The 17,623-nt window shown below is 48.2% G+C and overlaps 1 long non-coding RNA gene across 6 annotated transcripts in view; it reads left to right on the top strand.

The window, feature by feature from the left end:
- LOC132593915 (uncharacterized) overlaps positions 1-10,724 on the top strand; it is a 36,078-nt gene extending 25,354 nt beyond the window's left edge. For all 6 annotated transcript variants that reach the window (XR_009560003.1, XR_009560005.1, XR_009560006.1 and 3 more), the window contains one exon: positions 416-10,724. This is a non-coding gene — a long non-coding RNA (uncharacterized lncRNA). The remainder of the gene's footprint in view (positions 1-415) is intronic.
- Positions 10,725-17,623: the final 6,899 nt, after the last annotated feature.

The raw sequence follows: 17,623 nt of genomic DNA on the forward strand, positions 1-17,623 counted from the left end.
GAACTGATCTCTCAGAATCCAAGTTCTGACTGTGCTCCCAGGCCTCTCTTTACATCCACAATTCACATAACCCAGATTTTCTTCCTGTTTCCTGTTACTGTGTCTGACCCCTTCCTTCTGTTCTTTCTTCACCTCCCTTCCTCTCCACCCCAACCCAGAGCTACGTTGCATTCACCAAGTTCCTGTTCCTTTCTCAGCGTGATCCAGTCAAAGCAGGTTAATCTCTCCAGTTTTGCATCACACGGCATTCTTTGGCCAGCAGAGTAGATTTCCTAGAAGTTGGGGTGCTGGCTTTCAAGTCCAGGGGCTCCAGCCAGCCCAGAAAGGCGTTCTGAGTCGAGGCAGGTCCACTAAGCCCACTGCTGTCTGGAGAATGAGAGTCTGCACTTGTGCTCACACCTCCTCTCTTTCCCAGGTCCTATGCCTAGTTTCTGTGGTACCTCCTTCCTTCTCTCCAGCGTCATGCGCCCCGGACAGCTGTAGCTTCCCCAGATGCTCCCACAAGGCTCTTGGATCAGGAAACTGAGGGCAAGGTGACAACCAGATCATGCGTTTCACCTCTCCGTGAATGAAAGGGGCCGGAGCACCAGACAAGACAGACGTCGTTCTTGCCTTCATGGGATTTACATTCCAGTTGGTGGGGATAGGGGGAGAATACAACAGTATCTGCGTGACTATAGAGGATATAGATATGTATCGTGCGGCACATTCTATGAAGGAGATAAAATCGGATGGCACAATGGAGTCACGGTGTGCGTGCGGGGGGTGAGAGGGCTTCAACTGAATGGTGGGGAAGTGTTCCCTGAAGGGGTGGCACTTGAGCAGAGACTTGAAGGAGCCCTGCTGGGGCTGTGGAAGAGCTGAGGGAGGACAAGACAGTTTGTACAAAGACCCTGAGGCAACACAGAGCTCAGTGTGTTGGAGGAATGGAAAGGAGGCCAGTGTGGTTGGGGCAGAATGCCCCTGAGGGAGACTGATGGGAAGTGAGGTCGGAGACGCGACAGCGGGGAGGGAAGGCTCACAGGTAGTGCAAGGGGAGGATTCGGGTTTCATCCCCAAAGTTATGGGAACCCGTGGAAGGGCTTTCCGCAGAGAAATGAAATGATCTGATGTGTGGTTTTTGAAGGCCCCTCTGGTTACCTATTGGAGTACAAGAGTGTCTTGCTCTGCTGTCTGTCAGGGCTTTGATTGCCCCCAGGCACTGGGGAGGCCTGACGATGTAGGGACCCCCACGGGGACCTGGCATCTGTCATTCACCACTCCATCTCCCTCTGTCTCCCCGCCTCACTGGCCTGCTGCACAGGCCCACTTTCCAGACTAGTAGGAACATAGAGGAGACACTGTCCTTTGTGTCTCTTGACTAACTTTACTTGCATCATTTTACTGTTATTATTTTCTACAGATGTTTGTGACATTCTGATTTTAAGTGAATGACACAGACTCATGGGCAAGGAAACAGCGGGAAGGAGGAGAGTGGCTTTTCTCCTTGAGTCTTTTCTTGCCACCCTTGCTGACTATGAATATTACTGAGGAATCTCATTCTGGAGCAGAAGTCAAGCCACAGGTGGTTCCCAGGATCCTTAGACCCCTGCTGTTACCTCCTTTCCACCCATGGTTGCCTGGGGACGGTCTGTTCTGCTCCTGTCCAGGTGTTAAGGCTGGATAAGCAGGGAGAGAAGGACCAAGCCGGGGCGTCGCTGGCCTCACCTCCTCCCCCTTTTACAACCCTCTAGGCTGATATAGAATGAGAAACGCTACACTGCCTGTCACACCCCAACCCTGTCCAGTGCTTTCCTGAGGTCAACAGAGACTTGTCCTGAAAACACGCCCTGCTCTGGCCTGCAGAGTATTAAGAGACTTTTCCATAGGTCAGCGTTTGTTTCCCAGGCCTGGCTGACGCATCCCCTTTAGCCTCTGAGGAACGGAGGGTGGTAGGGGTATTTGGGGAGAGAGGGTATGGTACGCGATGGAGTAACCACTTTGAAAAAGCATATTTGATATAATTTTATATTTCAAACCCCAAAACAGTTGTTTTATGATGTGGACCAGTGAAAGTCAGCTTCTGCTTCATTTTTACTAAAGGTCAAGGGGTACTGAGAAGACAAGATGGCATCTCAAGCCCAAGTCAATGGAGGGAGCTGTATCCAGGGCTAATTGAGGCAAAGCTCCAAGCTCCTCTCCAGAGCCCATCCCAGCTCAGCACCCCCTTCGTTGCCATCACCACACATAACCCATAGGGAGATGTATGCAGGAGTGAAACACTCAAGTTTTAGGGTCATCAAGTTATATTCAAATCTCGGTTCCCATCCCATTTCTGGCCGTGTGTTCTTTGGCAAGTTACCTAACCTATAGTTAACCCACTAAAGCCCTAGTTTCTGGAGTTGAGAGCATGGACTCTGGAGCCAGCTGTGTGGCTTGGAGTCCTGGTTCTGCTACTTGTTAGCTGTGTAACCTTGGGCAGGGTGACTCATCTCCAGGCCTCCCTCAGTTTCCTCATTTGTGGAATGGGAATAATAACACACCTGCCTTATAGGGTTGCTGTGAGGATTGAAGTGAATGTGTATAGGTATGCATACACGTGTGTGTGTGTGTGTATACACGTGTACATTTATGTATAAATGTGTGTATGTAAGTGGGTGCCTGGGGCATAGCAGGCACGTATAGTACTGGCTGTTACTATTATTATTTTATCTTTGTTTAGCATAAGACTAAATTGTGTGTGAGAAAAATAAGTCGATTTCTTAAAACTCCGTAAGTAAATCATATTGCAGGTGGTGTGGGGACACAGAAGTTGTGATACTGCTGTTTGATAACTGAAGTGAAACGCGAGGCTGGACCACAGCGTTCTATCCTCTCCTTCACATCTCACTGCTTCCCGCTGACTTCTCGATCTTTTCCTGCTACTTCTTTTCTTTATTGGATTTTTCTATGGTGTCGCTTATGGAAGACCAGCCTCCTTAGGTCTCTATTGAATTCTTCTAGCCCTCTCATCCTTCCTACTCCTCCACCTGCAGAATTATTCTCATGAGGATTCCAGAGTCCCATAACCACTCTCCCCTCCAAGAGGGGGAGACACCTATTGTATCATAGATACAGCAGTTCTCAAAGTGTGGCCTCTGGACCGGCAGCATCAGCGTCACCTGGGAACTTGCTGGAAACGGACATTCTTGACCCCTCACCCTACACCTGCTGAATCAAAAACTCTGGGGGTAGAGCATTGCGATTTGTCTCTTAACCAGCCCTTCAGGAGATTTTGGTGCACGCTAAGGTTTGAGAGCCACTGTCCCAGAGGAAGAGTAGGTCCAGTGGCTTTGTGATGTTGTTCAAGTTCACAGTCCTGTTCTGGACACCTGGGGCTCATGTGAAACTGTAAGTCTCAGTTGTGAACACAGGGACCAGAGGCAGAAGGGGAGGTCGAAAGGGAGCCAGCTGGCCACTCTGAATGACTTTTAGCCTGGTTCCCTCCTGAACCTTCCAAAGGTAGAGCTCAGGCATGTCAGCCAGGCAGTCGGGGAGACAGGCTGGATTCCCATGTGGGCTCTGTCTGGATCAGCTGTGAGGTCCTGGGGAGTCGCTTAACCTCTCTGGGCTTCCTTGTGGGTTGTAGCCCTGTGTGAATAGAGCAGGATTGTTTGGGGGAGTAAGTGAGGGAACATTTGCAAAAACACTTCACGAGACTGAAAATAGTCCTCTATTGTAAATTGTAACCAGACAAGTAAACTCCTTCCTGGAGTGATCCTCAACTTTTTTCCGGTGGCCACACGTGGGACTGATCATGCTCACGTGCTGGACAAACTCCCAGAGCATTCCAACTGCAACTTCTCCCATTCCTCTCTTGCTCAGCAGAGAGAATGTGGACAGCTCGAGTCAGAAGTTCCAAGGAGCAGAAACGATGTCTCTCTGCCTCGTGGCCATGACCTTGTCAGTCTCCTCTGCCTCACGCTAGCCCCGTTCAGCACTGTGCAGTATTCCCATCAGCATCTCGCTAACCCTCCTCTCTTCCCCCTCCCTGGTTCCGTCCATCTCTTGGAAGTGAGCCCCTTGCCTTGTCCCCAACAGCGTGGCCCTCTCCTGAGTCCTTCCACTCCATGCCATCAAAGGCCCTTTCCCAGAGCACGAGCAGACACCTAAGAACTTCACTTCACTCTGACTTTTTATTGAGCGAGAGGGTGGCGGCCTCCAAAAGGAAGTCTCCAGGCTCCTAGCGAGGCGGCAGAGCTGGAGCTGCCTCTCCTCATCTGGCTCTGCGCCGAGGTCAGGCTTTTACCAAGATCGCCGTGCCACTGGCAGAAAGTCAATAGTTGATTACTTCTCTGTCTTTCCTCAGAAAGCCCTGTCTTGACAGCTCCATCTAAAGGCGTCCTCTCCTCCTTATTACAATACTCCGTTGTGTTTTCTTCATCGTGTTTTACCAGGATCTGAAATCATTTTGTTTGTCGACACTTCCTGGTGACTGAGAAGTGCTGCTCAGGTCACAGGCTTGGTTTTATAATGCTCCGGTAAAAGCTGTTTGTTGTGCCTAATAATTAGAAACACGCACGTAGGCATGCTTTCAGGTTAAGCAAACAAGCATTTCTATTTTATTTATTTATTTATTTTTTGCGGTACGCGGGCCTCTCACTGTTGAGGCCTCTCCCGTTGCGGAGCACAGGCTCCGGATGCGCAGGCTCAGCGGCCATGGCTCACGGGCCCAGCCACTCCGCGGCATGTGGGATCCTCCCGGACCAGGGCACGAACCCGTGTCCCCTGCATCGGCAGGCGGACTCTCAACCACTGCGCCACCAGGGAAGCCCTATTATTATTATTATTTTTTTGGCCGCACTGCACAGCATGCAGGATCTTAGTTCCCCAGCCAGGGATCAACCCTGAGACCCCTGCAACGGAAACGCGGAGTCTTAACCACTGGACCGCCAGGGAAGTCCCTGGAGTCTTTTATTAGTTTGGTCACATAGTAATCGTCTAACGTGCATCTCATTCCTGGAGAGTCCAAATGCTAGACCTGAAAGGATGTACCAGTATCCTCCAACTCCAGGGCACTTCCAGAACGTAAACCTCGTGCGAGCTGGTAGCTTCTCTGTCTCGTTGACCATAGTATTCCCCGCACCTTGAGCAAGGCCTGACGTGGAGCAGATACTCTGTAAATATAACTGAATGAAGGAATGAAAGACAAATAAGGATGTGGGCTGGTGTCTCCATCTCTGGAGAAAGGAGTGCGCCTTTTTCTTCCTGACACCTTGCAGCGAGAGCCTTTTGGGAGAGCTAGCATCATGGTTTAGAGCATGTGAAACCTTTAGAACAGTGCCAAGCCCACAGGAAGTTCTCTATAATATTCCCTGTTCTCCGCGACCCAGGCAGAGGCCCCAGCAGCCTCATTTCCCTTCCCAGGATCCTAACATTTAGCCCTTTAGTGTTCCTTGCAGCACACCCAGTGGATGTTGGACAAAATTCTGTACTGCTGTCTCTGAGTCCCACCCACCGGCTCCTGTCTTTTCAGGAAGCTGGTGGAGTAAAAGGAGCACTGGACCTGGAGGATCAACATAGATTCTGGTTCAGGTGTGAACATTGCCTGGCTGTATATCTTTGAGGAAGCTACTTAGCTTCTCTGGACCTTGGAGCCTCGCTGATGAAAAAGGCATAAGAAACCAACTTCAGTGATTATCTTATGACTCAATTGTGATTATATGTGTGGAAACACTTTTAAAACTGCAGAACAGGAACTTCCCTGGTGGCGCAGTGGTTAAGAATCCACCTGCCAACGCAGGCGACAAGGATTCGAGCCCTGGTCTGGGAAGATCCCACATGCCGCGGAGCAACTGAGCCCGTGCGCCACAACTACTGAGCCTGAGCTCTAGAGCGTGCAAGCCACAGCTACTGAGCCCGTGTGCCACAGCTACTGAAACCCCAGATGCCTAGAGCCTGTGCTCTGCAACAAGAGAAGCCCCCGCAACGAGAAACTCACACACCGCAACAAAGAGTAACCCCCGCTCGCTGCAATTAGAGAAAGCCCACGCGCAGCAACGAAGACCCAACGCAGCCAAAAAAAATAAATAAATAAATTTATTTTTAAAAACGCTGCAGAACACACTTCTTCTGATTTAAGTTATTGTTGTTAACCAAGTATCTGATGTATTAGAGCAGCGAAGGCAGTCCCCAGCAGGCCCAGGACTATGAGCCGTTCCTTGTCCGTGTGCTTTGCCTCTAACCCTTGCATGTCCAAATGCAAATGAGTTGGTGAAATTACGAGAAAGATAGCTTCAACTCTGCTCTCATTTATTTTTGAAATATCATAAAAGATATATTTCCGAAACATCCATTCTTCATTATTGGTGACAAATTATTTACCAACTGTTTGTCTTAATATCTTGGTTCTAAGGGACAGAAAGTTGCCCAGGCTGATTAAGGAAAAATGGGAAGTTTGGGCTATGGAATTGAAGAGTCTGGGGCAAAGCTGCTTCAGGAATGGCCCGATCCAGGTGCTTAAATGAAGCTGTTGGTCATGTGTCTCCATGTCTTAGCTCTGTTTTCTTATGCCAGCTTCATTCTCAGGCAGGCCCTTTCCAAGTAGTGGCCAAGGTGGCTCCCCAAAGTCCCAAGATTACATTTTACCAGCCTAGCAACCCTGTGGAAAGAGTGTGCCTCTTTCCAAATCATTCCAGAAGAATCTAGAAATGGTTGACTCTGGATGGACTGGCTTGGGCATGAACCCAAGTCTGGGTGGCAGGCCTTCCCCTGCAGCTGGTTTGGAGCCAGCCTTTTACCCCCAACCCCCCACCCCATGCCACATGGACTGAGAGGAGAGAAGGAGTGATTGACTAAAGGAAAAGTGGGATGCTGTTACCAGAAGAAGGAGGAAAGGATGCTTGGCAGGCAAGACTCCAGGTATCCACTCACAGCTGGTCACCACAAAGGAAACAGGCTCAGCACAGAGGTAAGGACTGTTAGATATAGGCCAGCTGAATACCAGGGCGTTTCCGTACTCTGACGAGGAAGACCAGTTCTGCTAGTTGCCTCCCCACCTCAATTTATGTAATCCCTCCACCAGTTTATCTCAAGTCCTCACTCAGTTTTCTTGACCTTTCCTAGTCTGGCTTCACCCGTCCACTGGCAGTGAACTCCTCACCTTGTTCCCCAACTGGGTGACCCTGTGGTCACTTGGGCCTCTCATCCTTTTCCTTTTCTGGGTCAGATGTTAAGGCCCTTTCTCCCAGGCACTTGCTCTGTGTTTTGGGTGACTAGCCTCATGCCATTCCCGAGCAGATGGCTCTCAGAGTTCAGCCCTGAATGGACATTTACCAACTTGTGGAACAAGGTGCAGAGACACAGGTACTTTCTGCCATCTCAGGGTCTCCCAGGAGCCAAGAACATTTACGCTTGAACTTGCAATGTGTCAGGAAGGGGAAGTTCAAGAGTTGAGCTCTTTCTCAGGTCACTCAGCCCCGTTTCCCCCCAAACTCTGTTTCCACAAATCTAATTTATCTTCTCTAGATCTCAAGCCATGATTATTCTTTCACATGTGGTTCCGCTTTCATAATTCAGATATCCTGTGTTACAATGAACTTGCATATGAGTTTGCTCACGTACTCCTGTCCCTGCCCCTGTCCTCACTCCTTGTTTGGTCTGTCTTCCCTAGTCAGAATCCAATTGAATTGGCTATTCCTCAGCCCTGTCTCACAAAACCACTCTAGAATCCCTAGACACATGAGTACCTAAGAAGGAAGTGGGGCCACGTGTTCAACTGTCCCCAGAGGGCTGGGGTCCTGACACAGCCCGTCACTGTGTGCAGGCAGGGCCTCTGATTCTGTCTCCCAGTGTCCCGTCCCCTGACTCTGCATCACCTCTGCCTTTTCCCCACCTCAGCTCTGCTTAAACCACATCGATCCAAGATGACTCCAGTTTCCTTGGAAGCCATTTGACAAAAACACATAAATACATGATAGATTATGCTTCGTGGTTCCACAGGAACTGTGTCTTGTCTGGGCCCATGTTATATGGCCCAGAAACAACAGAGGCTACATTCTCATCCCCACGAACCAGGACGCTTGACACTGCCACCCCCCTAGATCCTCCCTCAGAATCCCAGCATCTTATTTTCCTTTTACTCCATTGTCAATCTGAGCTCTCCTCCAGGACCCAGACTTTCTTCCAGTCACCATTTCTCCCCAGCACAGGTACACTTCCCATATAAACAACAGAATGGGGGGAGAAACCCCTCTCTGCTACATTTAATTGTATCATTCTACCTTTATGCTCTCCTTGTATGTTCCTAACAATCTGGATTTGGTTAAGAAAGATGAGGAATGGGGAGAGGGACCACTCTCCTTTACCCCAGGGGCCTGGAAAGGTTCTCTGCCCCACTTTGCCCATGTGTATATATGTATATGGACATACACACGTAGTCCATATACACGTACATGCCATGTGTTTGTCTGGCGCATATGCCAATCCACTGGGTTACTTTGAGGGTCTCAGGCCTCATCTGAGCTCCTTTTCCTGTTGGCAGGTAGTGCATGCCTGGTCTGTTCCCTCCCAGTCATGACCTTATGTTGACTACAAGCCCAGAGTTGGAAGAAGAGCTCGTGGGAAGGAAGGCGGTAGTGGTAGTGGGGTTTCTGTACTATGAGTCTCTTTTTTTGCTTTGCAGAAAGAGCTGGATTTATGCTCTCACTTTGGAGAGTAGTTGGCAGTTTCTGCTGAAACTGAAGATGCGGATGCCAGGGCTCACAGTATTTCCCTCCTTTGAGGAATTTTCCCACAAGTGTACGAAAAGACACGTGCAAGGATGTTCGAGGCGGCGTTGTTAATGCTGGTAGAAAATCTTCAAGTCCACAAATCATTTCACTCTTCCCCGCCTTCCTCTTATCACTCTGTACCCTGCCCCTGTGGCAGGGCTTCCTCATGGGGGTGATATTGTAAATGCTAGAGTTGGGCTCTTAGTAGACTTCCCGTAAGCCATCGGTTCTCCAGCTAAGTGGGGATGGGGGCATATAGCCTCTGCCAGGTGAGCTGGTGACAATCTCAGAGGGACATTATGCAAGCAGGATGGAGTGGGTGGCTTGAAAGTACATGTTTAACATAATTTTATATTTGCCAAACGATAATACACTGCACAATGCCCCAGGAATTATTTATTTTATCAGCAGGTGCAACAGTAGTTGCATTGAGCTAGATTATATGAACTAGATGTTATCAAGTACTCTAACTGCAAAAGAGGGGCTTTCACTGTGGCTTTGCAAACCTCCCACGCGTAAAGCACACTAAGTATGCTCATAAATTTTACCCTGATGAGCTTTTCTTAATCGTTTTTTTTTAAGGATACTTTTTTTAAGATGTTTTTTTGATATGGACCATTTTTAAAGTCTTTATTGAATTTGTTACAGTATTGCTTCTGTTTTATGGGGGGTTTGTTTTGTTGTTTTTTTGGCCACGAGGCATGTGGAATCTTAGCTCCACGACCAGGGATTGAACCTGCACCCCCTGCGTTGGAAGGTGAAGTCTTAACCACTGGACCACCAGGGAAGTCCCCTTTCTTTAATCCTTTAACCTCTTTCTTTAACCTTTGCTGACAAAAAATCAAACGTACAGTTTTTTTCAGGATGACACTGGCAAGTATAATTAGTATTGAGCCTTCCCCTTCCTCCAGGTAATATAACTTCTAAGATCAGAAATTCTATCTATATTTTAGAACAGCATATCACCACCTAAATGAAGGTGAAGTAATCCTGTCCCATAAAACAAAAAGAAAAACTCCAGTGCAAACAATCTTTAGAACAAGATTCTTGACTAGCATAAAGTGATGAACATGTTGGCCTGTGCAGAGCAATTATAAATTATTTATCTAAACCAGTTTTGTTACTTTCTATCTTGTGATAGAATTGTTCTGGTTTTTACATCTCACTTAATACATCAAAAAGGTTTGCATTTCACCAGGCAGACTTTAAACTCACGTCTATGAAAGTTTAAGTGGCATTAAACTTTAACTATGAAATTTTGAATCATTAGATGCTTAAACACCAAGTAGCATGATGTTTTATGTCTGTGCAATTGCATTCATCAGAACGAGCATGTTGGTCATCTTACTGGACCAACAGTTCTCAAACTTGTTGATCTCAGGACCCTTTCATACTCTTAGAAATTGCTGAGGACCCCAAAGAGACTTTTTACATTTTTATAGATTTTAGATGTTGACATTTACGAAAGCTATTGACATTTACCATATTAGAAATTAAGACTTTTATTTTTTAAATATGTATTAATTTATTTAAAAATAATAATCGTAAGACCATTATATGTTAATATAAATAGCATATCTCCATGAAAATAACTTTGTTTTCAAAAAAAAAAACTACTGAGAAGAGTGGCATTGTTTTACATTTTTGCAGATCTCTTTAATGTCTAGCTTAATAGAAGGCAGCTGTTTTCTCATATCTGTTCTTCATTCAGTCCATTGTGATATCACGTCAGGTAGTCTCTGAAAAACTCCGTTGTACATTCATTTGTGAGAGAATGAGATAAAAAAAAAAGGAATTAGTATCTTAATATCATTATGAAAATAGTTTTGATCCCACAGATCACTGAAACGATCTCTAGGCCCCCCAGGGGGTCTCCAGACCACATTTTGAGAGCTGCTCTACTAGATTCACATAGTTAGATGCCATCTGGATTGGTTTTTCCTCAATTTGTGCTATTTAAAGGGAAGAAGAAAGAAAGGGAGGAAGCAACTAAGGCACTCCTAATATATATATATATATATATATATATATATATATATATATATATATATATATTTTTTTTGTGGTACGCGGGCCTCTCACTGTTGTGGCCTCTCCTGTTGCGGAGCACAGGCTCCGGACGCGCAGGCTCAGCGACCATGGCTCATGGGCCCAGCCGCTCCGCGGCACGTGGGATCTTCCCAGACTGGGGCACGAACCCGTGTCCCCTGCATCGGCAGGTGGACTCTCAACCACTGCGCCACCAGGGAAGCCCCTAATATATTAAAATATCTAAAATAACCAGTAAAGTAATAAAACAGGACATAAAATATCCAAGTCAGTGATGTGAGAAATCAACATGAGAATGATATGAGAAATGAAAAGAAATAAAACAACTTAATCCCAAAGGATGGCAAGGGAAGTAAAAAAAAGAAATATTAAAAGGTGAGGAAAATAGAAAGCACAAAATAAGATGGTAAATGTTTCTTTTCTTTACAATTTATTTAAATGAATGTGTTCACTGTGGTCATTCATCTGACCAGTACACTTATTATTAGGCCATGCGTGACATGTGTGTACATTTCAGTATGATACACAGGAGACGAAGGCAACATAATTATCTTTAGTTCTCTACCAAAGTAATTTGTGCCGTTTTACTATCTGCATTTGATTGGCAACAGAAACTTACTGGAAAGGTCAAGATTGCCAGATAGGGCTGCTCTCATTATCTTAAAATGCTAAGGGAGGGGCCTCTTTTCTCCATCTGCATCCCCAGCCATGCATAGCTGATTCCCAGGTCAGGAATCTCTCGGGAAACCCCCTTTCAGCTTAGAAAAGGGCGGTGCCTCCTGGGGTGACCCTACTCCTTCTCATGGGATGTTAGTATTGAGTCTAGGTACGATTGGCTCTTCTGGAAATGACTATTTTGAAGTCTGTCCTTAGGAAAAAACCTAGCATAGTCCCTTGCATATAATAGGCACTCAAATACTTGTGGAGTGAAAGGATGGAAGTTGGATGTGCCTGTAAGAGCTTACTAGCTGATGATACAAGCAAAGAATAGGTCAGAACCTGTGCTTTTTGCCTTCTCTCTTTTATCTCCATTCTGTGGCCCAAGTCACCAGTATTGGGACATCACTGGTGCTGGAGTCTCAGGGGAATTCAGACTAAGTTGTTTTACAGAATCACAAAGCTTCAGTGACCGCACACAGCTGCATCGTGGGAGCGGGCAGTGCAGCATCTCAAGTCCAGCTCAACCAAGTATACCTCAGAGTGATTCACACAAATGTATGCATGCGAGCTTCCTCTCCACGATGCCATACCTTTCACCAGAGTTCCGCTTCCCAGTCATCAAAGGTCCTGAGCCCTAACCCTGTGCATGGGTGCTGGGGACATGAGTGAACAAGACACAGAGTTAAACAGGTAAACACACAAACCAGGGGATTTCAAGTAAAGGAAGGAAACAAACAAGGAAACCTAGAGAGAGAGTCTGGCCTAGGGTTTTCTTTAGGTAAGGCTGTCAGGACAGGCTTGGGCTGAGGAGGGATATTTGAACCAGTGAGAAGGAACCAGCCGTGTGGAGAGCATTCCAGCTAGAGGGGACAGCAAGTACCAAAGCCCTGCGATGGGAACAAGCTCGCTGTGTCAGGGGCCAGTGTGGCTGAGCCTGGAAGACAGGTGGGGCTGCTTGTTCTCTGGGCTGTGTAAGAGGACGCGGGGGTGAGCCTGAGAGTGTTGCGTCATCTGGAGCTGTTTGACCTTGGATGACGGTGTCTCATCTGTTGATCTTACCTTCCTCTCCGGGGCTTTGATATGTCCCGATAAGCTTCTGCAGCCAGTCAGAATCTGACAGCTCCCTTCTGGTTCAGAGCCCTCCTGACACCTTGACAACACAGAGCCACCACTGCCCTCCTCAGCAACCTGCGACAACAGGTGGGGTGACAGTCAGATAAGGGGCTGCTAAAAATGGAGTGACTGGGAAACGTTTTAAGATGATAGGGAACAGAAGTGTACAGCCCAGCACGTGCAAACAGGGGAAGCAAAGAGAAATGAGGAACGTGGGCCCAACCGGGGAACTGGGCTAGAGTTAGTCACTGCTCTCATTCAAGCTGGGCCCCAGGACAGCTTAGCTCACTGCAGTTCAATGGACCTCCTTTGAAACCACAGGAACAGTCTAAGATCAGGAAACCTCATCTGTAAGGAAATTGAGTTTCCCCAGATGCCTCCACCTGCCCAGCTGGTGCCTGCCCAGGCCCTCACTTCCAGCACCTCAGGAGTGGGACCCCAGGTTGCCTAGACCTTGCCACCCATCATTCCGGTTGCTCAGGCCCCAATCCCGAGAGATACCTTTGACTCTTCAGATATAACTCTCAGGCTTTGACTACTCCGTCAGCAAGTCCTTTCCACTCTATCTTCAAAATGTATCCCAAATCCAACCACTTCTCACTGCATTTACTGTGCCACCCCAGTCAGGCTGTCATCACCATCTCTCACCTGTGTTCCTTCATTATCTCCTGTTTGGTCCCTTTGCTTCTGTTGTCCCCTTCAGTGTGCTTTCCACACGGTAGCCAGAATGATCATTTTAAAACATGAGTAGGTCTGTCCCTCCTCTACTCAAAATCCCACAGTCTCCCCATCTTCCTCATCAAAGCCCTAGTCCTTACAGTAGCCTCCAAGTTCAACTGTGTTGGCTTCCTGCACCCATCACTCTCTGACCTCATCTCCTACACCTCTCTCTCCCCCTGTTACTTGGGACACTTCTCTGGGGGGGTGCAACTTAATGACATCTCTCAAAATGAAAAATCCAATACCATCTGATCCAATAGTTGACATTCATGAGTTTATTATATGGATATACTTCTTCATGTGTCCAAAGAAGTATATTCGTCACAGTGTTTTTTGTTTGTTCTGTGATAATAAAAGACTAGGAACAACCTATGTCCATCAGCAAAGAGTCTGGTTAAATAAAAACTATGGGGCGGGCTTTCCTCGTGGCGCAGTGGTTGAGAGTCCGCCTGCCGATGCAGGGGACACGGGTTCGTGCCCCGGTCCAGGAAGATCCCACATGCCGCGGAGCGGCTGGGCCCGTGAGCCATGGCCGCTGAGCCTGCGCGTCCGGAGCCTGTGCTCCGCAACGGGAGAGGCCACAACAGTGAGAGGCCCGCGTACCACACACACACAAAAAACTATGGGGCACCCAATCAGTTGAAATACCCAGCATCTGTTACAAATAATGAGACAGGTCTACTTATGCCAATGTAGATCTGACTCCCCGGTGTATGGTTAGATGAGAAAAAGCAAGGTGTGAGAATAGTGAGCTGTAAGAGAGAAGGGACATACACCCACACACTCACTCAGTGAGTCCTTCCTGAGACCCCCCAGGTAACAGCACTCGTTGATGCTAGGGAATCAGCTGTGAACAAACCTTATTTCCCGGAGCTGACGTATTATCGAGGCAAGACAGACAACAGATTGATTAACAGATAACGTAACCTCAAGCTGGGGGCCTGGCTGGCTCTAAGACGGAAGACAGAGACTGGAAAAGCAGAGTAAGGGGGCAGAGAGCGAGGGCAGTCCGAGAAGGGCTCTCAGAGGAAGTGATAGTTGAGCAGAGCCCTGCAAGAAAGAAGAGTGTGAGGTGTAAGAACGTCAGGGGTCGTTCCAGGCAAGCTCCGAGATGAGCCACAGTGTGTCAGAGGAGGTCGGGGAGGCCAGAGCGACGGCAAGGGGCCTGAGAGAGGGAGAGTCGTGGGCACAGAGTCAGGGCAGTGGGCAGGGCCCAGAGCGTGTGGGACCTTGCGGCCGGGGTCAGGATGTAGAGTGACATCCAGGGTGTGATGGGCAGAGGTGTGATGTAACCTGTTTCAGATTTCCTAAGGCTCTCTCTGGATGCCGGGTGAGGAGTAGATTGGGGGAAGGGATCCCCATGGAACTGCTCACAGTGGTGTGTCTCTGGGAAGGGGAACTGGGTATCGGGGTAGAAGGGAAACTTACCTATCTCCGTGTAGGCTTTGTACTGTAAAAAAATATGTTTTTTTCTGAGTGTGTGTGTGTGTGTGTGTGATCTTACTCAAAAAATAAATCAAAAGCAAGAAAAAATATTCACAGCTAATATTTATTGGGCATTTATTATGAGCTATGCTGCTTGTCACAGTGAACCCTTATGATTAATGAAGGTGAGCCAGTCCACGTAAGTGGCCAGCAGTGCGGCCCACACCACCCGGCCAATGCCTTCTCTTCTGTTGAGCTGCCCCAGGTGGGAGAGTGGAGAGGCCCAAAGTAGGCATAAAAAAAAAAAGGGCAGAGCTACCAGCCTCACAGCCGTTGGATCTCTGAACCACATCCCCAGCCAGACTTTGCTTTATCCAGTTTCTGCATTTTTGCCACGTGAATGGATTTCAAGCAGTGTCTCTTTGCTGTTTTAATGCAGTCCCATTTTTCTGATTACTAATGGGTTGAGGATCTCTCAATAGAATGCAGGCTTTCTTAGCTCATAACCATTGTGCTGGACAGTGTCTCAGTGATGGCCCTTAACTGAAGCAACAGAGGCCAACTCTACCTAATTTAGGGATTATCTGATAAGATGTTGGATAACTTAGAGACTTGTCAGCAAGGCTGGAGAACCAGGCTTGGAGAATAAATGAAGCTGTGCAGCTAGGACCACATTAAAATTCATGCCTCTGACCCAGTCCAATAAGGATACAGGAGCCCTTCCCCCCCCCACACACACACACACTGAAAACCTCGGGCCCCAGAGCCACATTCTGTTCACACCACTACTGCCCTCCTTTTCTGTACCACTTTGTAGCCTCAGATTCAGAATTTGGGCTAAACATAGCAGGGCTGCTCAGAAAATAAGGGCCCAAAACTATCAGCTTCTCCAGTGGGAGCTTGGTGAGAATCTTCTCACCAAGATTCAAGATTTGTATGTGGGAGTTTCCTAAACACGGGAAGGGTTTCAGTTGCTAGGCAACCAAAGGATGACCAGAGGCTTACAGCAGAGCCTCTCAGAGGTCAGGATGGTCCAGACCACTTCCATATTTAGAGGTTCCCAGTACATGAAAAAAAGTGGCAAAATGCCCCAATGGGATTTAATAGTGGGGCAGCATTCCTAACAAGAAATATAATTGTACCATTCACAAAATAGGTTTAGGATTTTGGTTTTTTGACGGAATTCTTTACAGTATAGAGCCAGAAGTGGGCCACAGGTTTAAAGATGGGTCCTGTCGAGATATTCCTGCAACTGTGTATTTATCCTTATTAAGTGTTCACATCAGAAGAGTAAGTATGAGGCCTGGGCCAGGTGCCCTCCAGGCTGGCGCACTTCCGCAGGCCCTGGTGCAGGCAGATGGTCCAGAGCTGCTGTGCTCTGTGTACAAGATCTGCTCCCGGGTAGCAGCTCCTCCTACAAGGGCGATCTGGTCGTGCCAGCCTCAGACAAGAGCTGCCCTAGACGTTGTGCAGATGCTACATACCAAAGACGCAAATTACTGCACCCTGGGGCCGTCTAAAATGAATATAACCATGTTATTCAATGAGCTGGGCTTGACAAGCTCAAGTAAACCTTAACTTTATTCTTCCCCTGCACCCCTTCCTCCTATGGCTAGCATGGCTCCTTGGGTGCCATGGCTTCTTCAGACACTCTTAGACAATGACAAGTCCAATCCAGTTAAATAATCTCATAGCTCCAGGCCAGTGTAACATCAAAATTCCCAATTCTATTTTTTTAACAGATTTATGTTATATGTTATTTATTTATTTATTTAATGGCTGCGTTGGGTCTTCGTTGCTGCGCGCGGGCGTTCTCTAGCTGCGGCGAGCGGGGGCTACTCTTCGCTGTGGTGCGCGGGCTTCTCATTGCGGTGGCTTCTCTTGTTGCGGGGCACGGGCTCTAGGCATGCGGGCTTCAGTAGTTGTGGCTCGCAGGCTTAGTTGCTCCACGGCATGTGGGCTCTTCCCGGACCAGGCCTTGAACCCGTGTCCCCTGCATTGCCAGGCAGATTCTTAACCACTGCGCCACCAGGGAAGCCCTCCCAATCCTACTCTGAGTAGCGCTTCTCCTCCCAGCTCTGCAGTGCCTCGGGCTCACAGCCTGCAGAGGTGGGCCGGACACGGTCCTGTTTCTCTTCCTTCACTCCACCTTCTCTCCTCTTCTCTCCTACTTCTTAGCTCTGCTTCAGACCCACTTAGGGTCCCGCCCTGTGGGCAGAGAGGAGGTGCTAGGGGCGGCAAATGTTTGGCTGGCCTGGTACAGTTAGGACCTGGAGCAATGCCCTCTGCCTGGGACAGACATCTAGTGCCAACTCATTCTCCCATAGGGACCTTTCGCAGGTTCTTGGACGTCCCTGGTCGGCACCTTGGATGGGGGGTGCCTCCCCGCCTTGGTCACATTTGACCCATGCTCAACCCCTGGGTATCCCCTCTGTAGGACTGCATTGTTCCTCTAGGCTGACCCGTGGATAGAATCATTTATAAAATGACTTTAGGCTGGTTTCTCAGCAAAGGGCCTTCATTTGGCCCAAGGGAGCCACACGCATTTAAAGGTCCCATTGTTGGTAGAACAGCAGCTCACTCCAGTGTAGCCTGCTCTCCCGTTTTGCTCTGCCAGACCCAGCGAGCCTCTGAGGTTTTGATTTCTCCCAGCAAGCATCTGGCACTAGCCCCTGTGCCCCCTAAACTTCAGGGGCATATCCAGCTCTGCCAGTGGCTGTCTTGAAGTCCCTCTATCGTTATTCCATCGGTGAGTAGGAAGCTCCCCCTGTTCTTCCCTGTTCTTCTGGGGTCAGAACGTGGCGCACTCACAGCTCTCCCAAACAGTCCTCACTCTCTGCCTCTTCCACCTCCCAGCTCCTGGTATTTGGCCAGGGGTGAGTCTCGAGCTACGGCTCACGAAACCGGTTTCCAGAGTCTGCGTGGAA

The sequence above is a fragment of the Globicephala melas genome, chromosome 19 (genome assembly GCF_963455315.2).
Source record: "Globicephala melas chromosome 19, mGloMel1.2, whole genome shotgun sequence".
Taxonomy (NCBI): Eukaryota; Metazoa; Chordata; class Mammalia; order Artiodactyla; family Delphinidae; genus Globicephala; species Globicephala melas.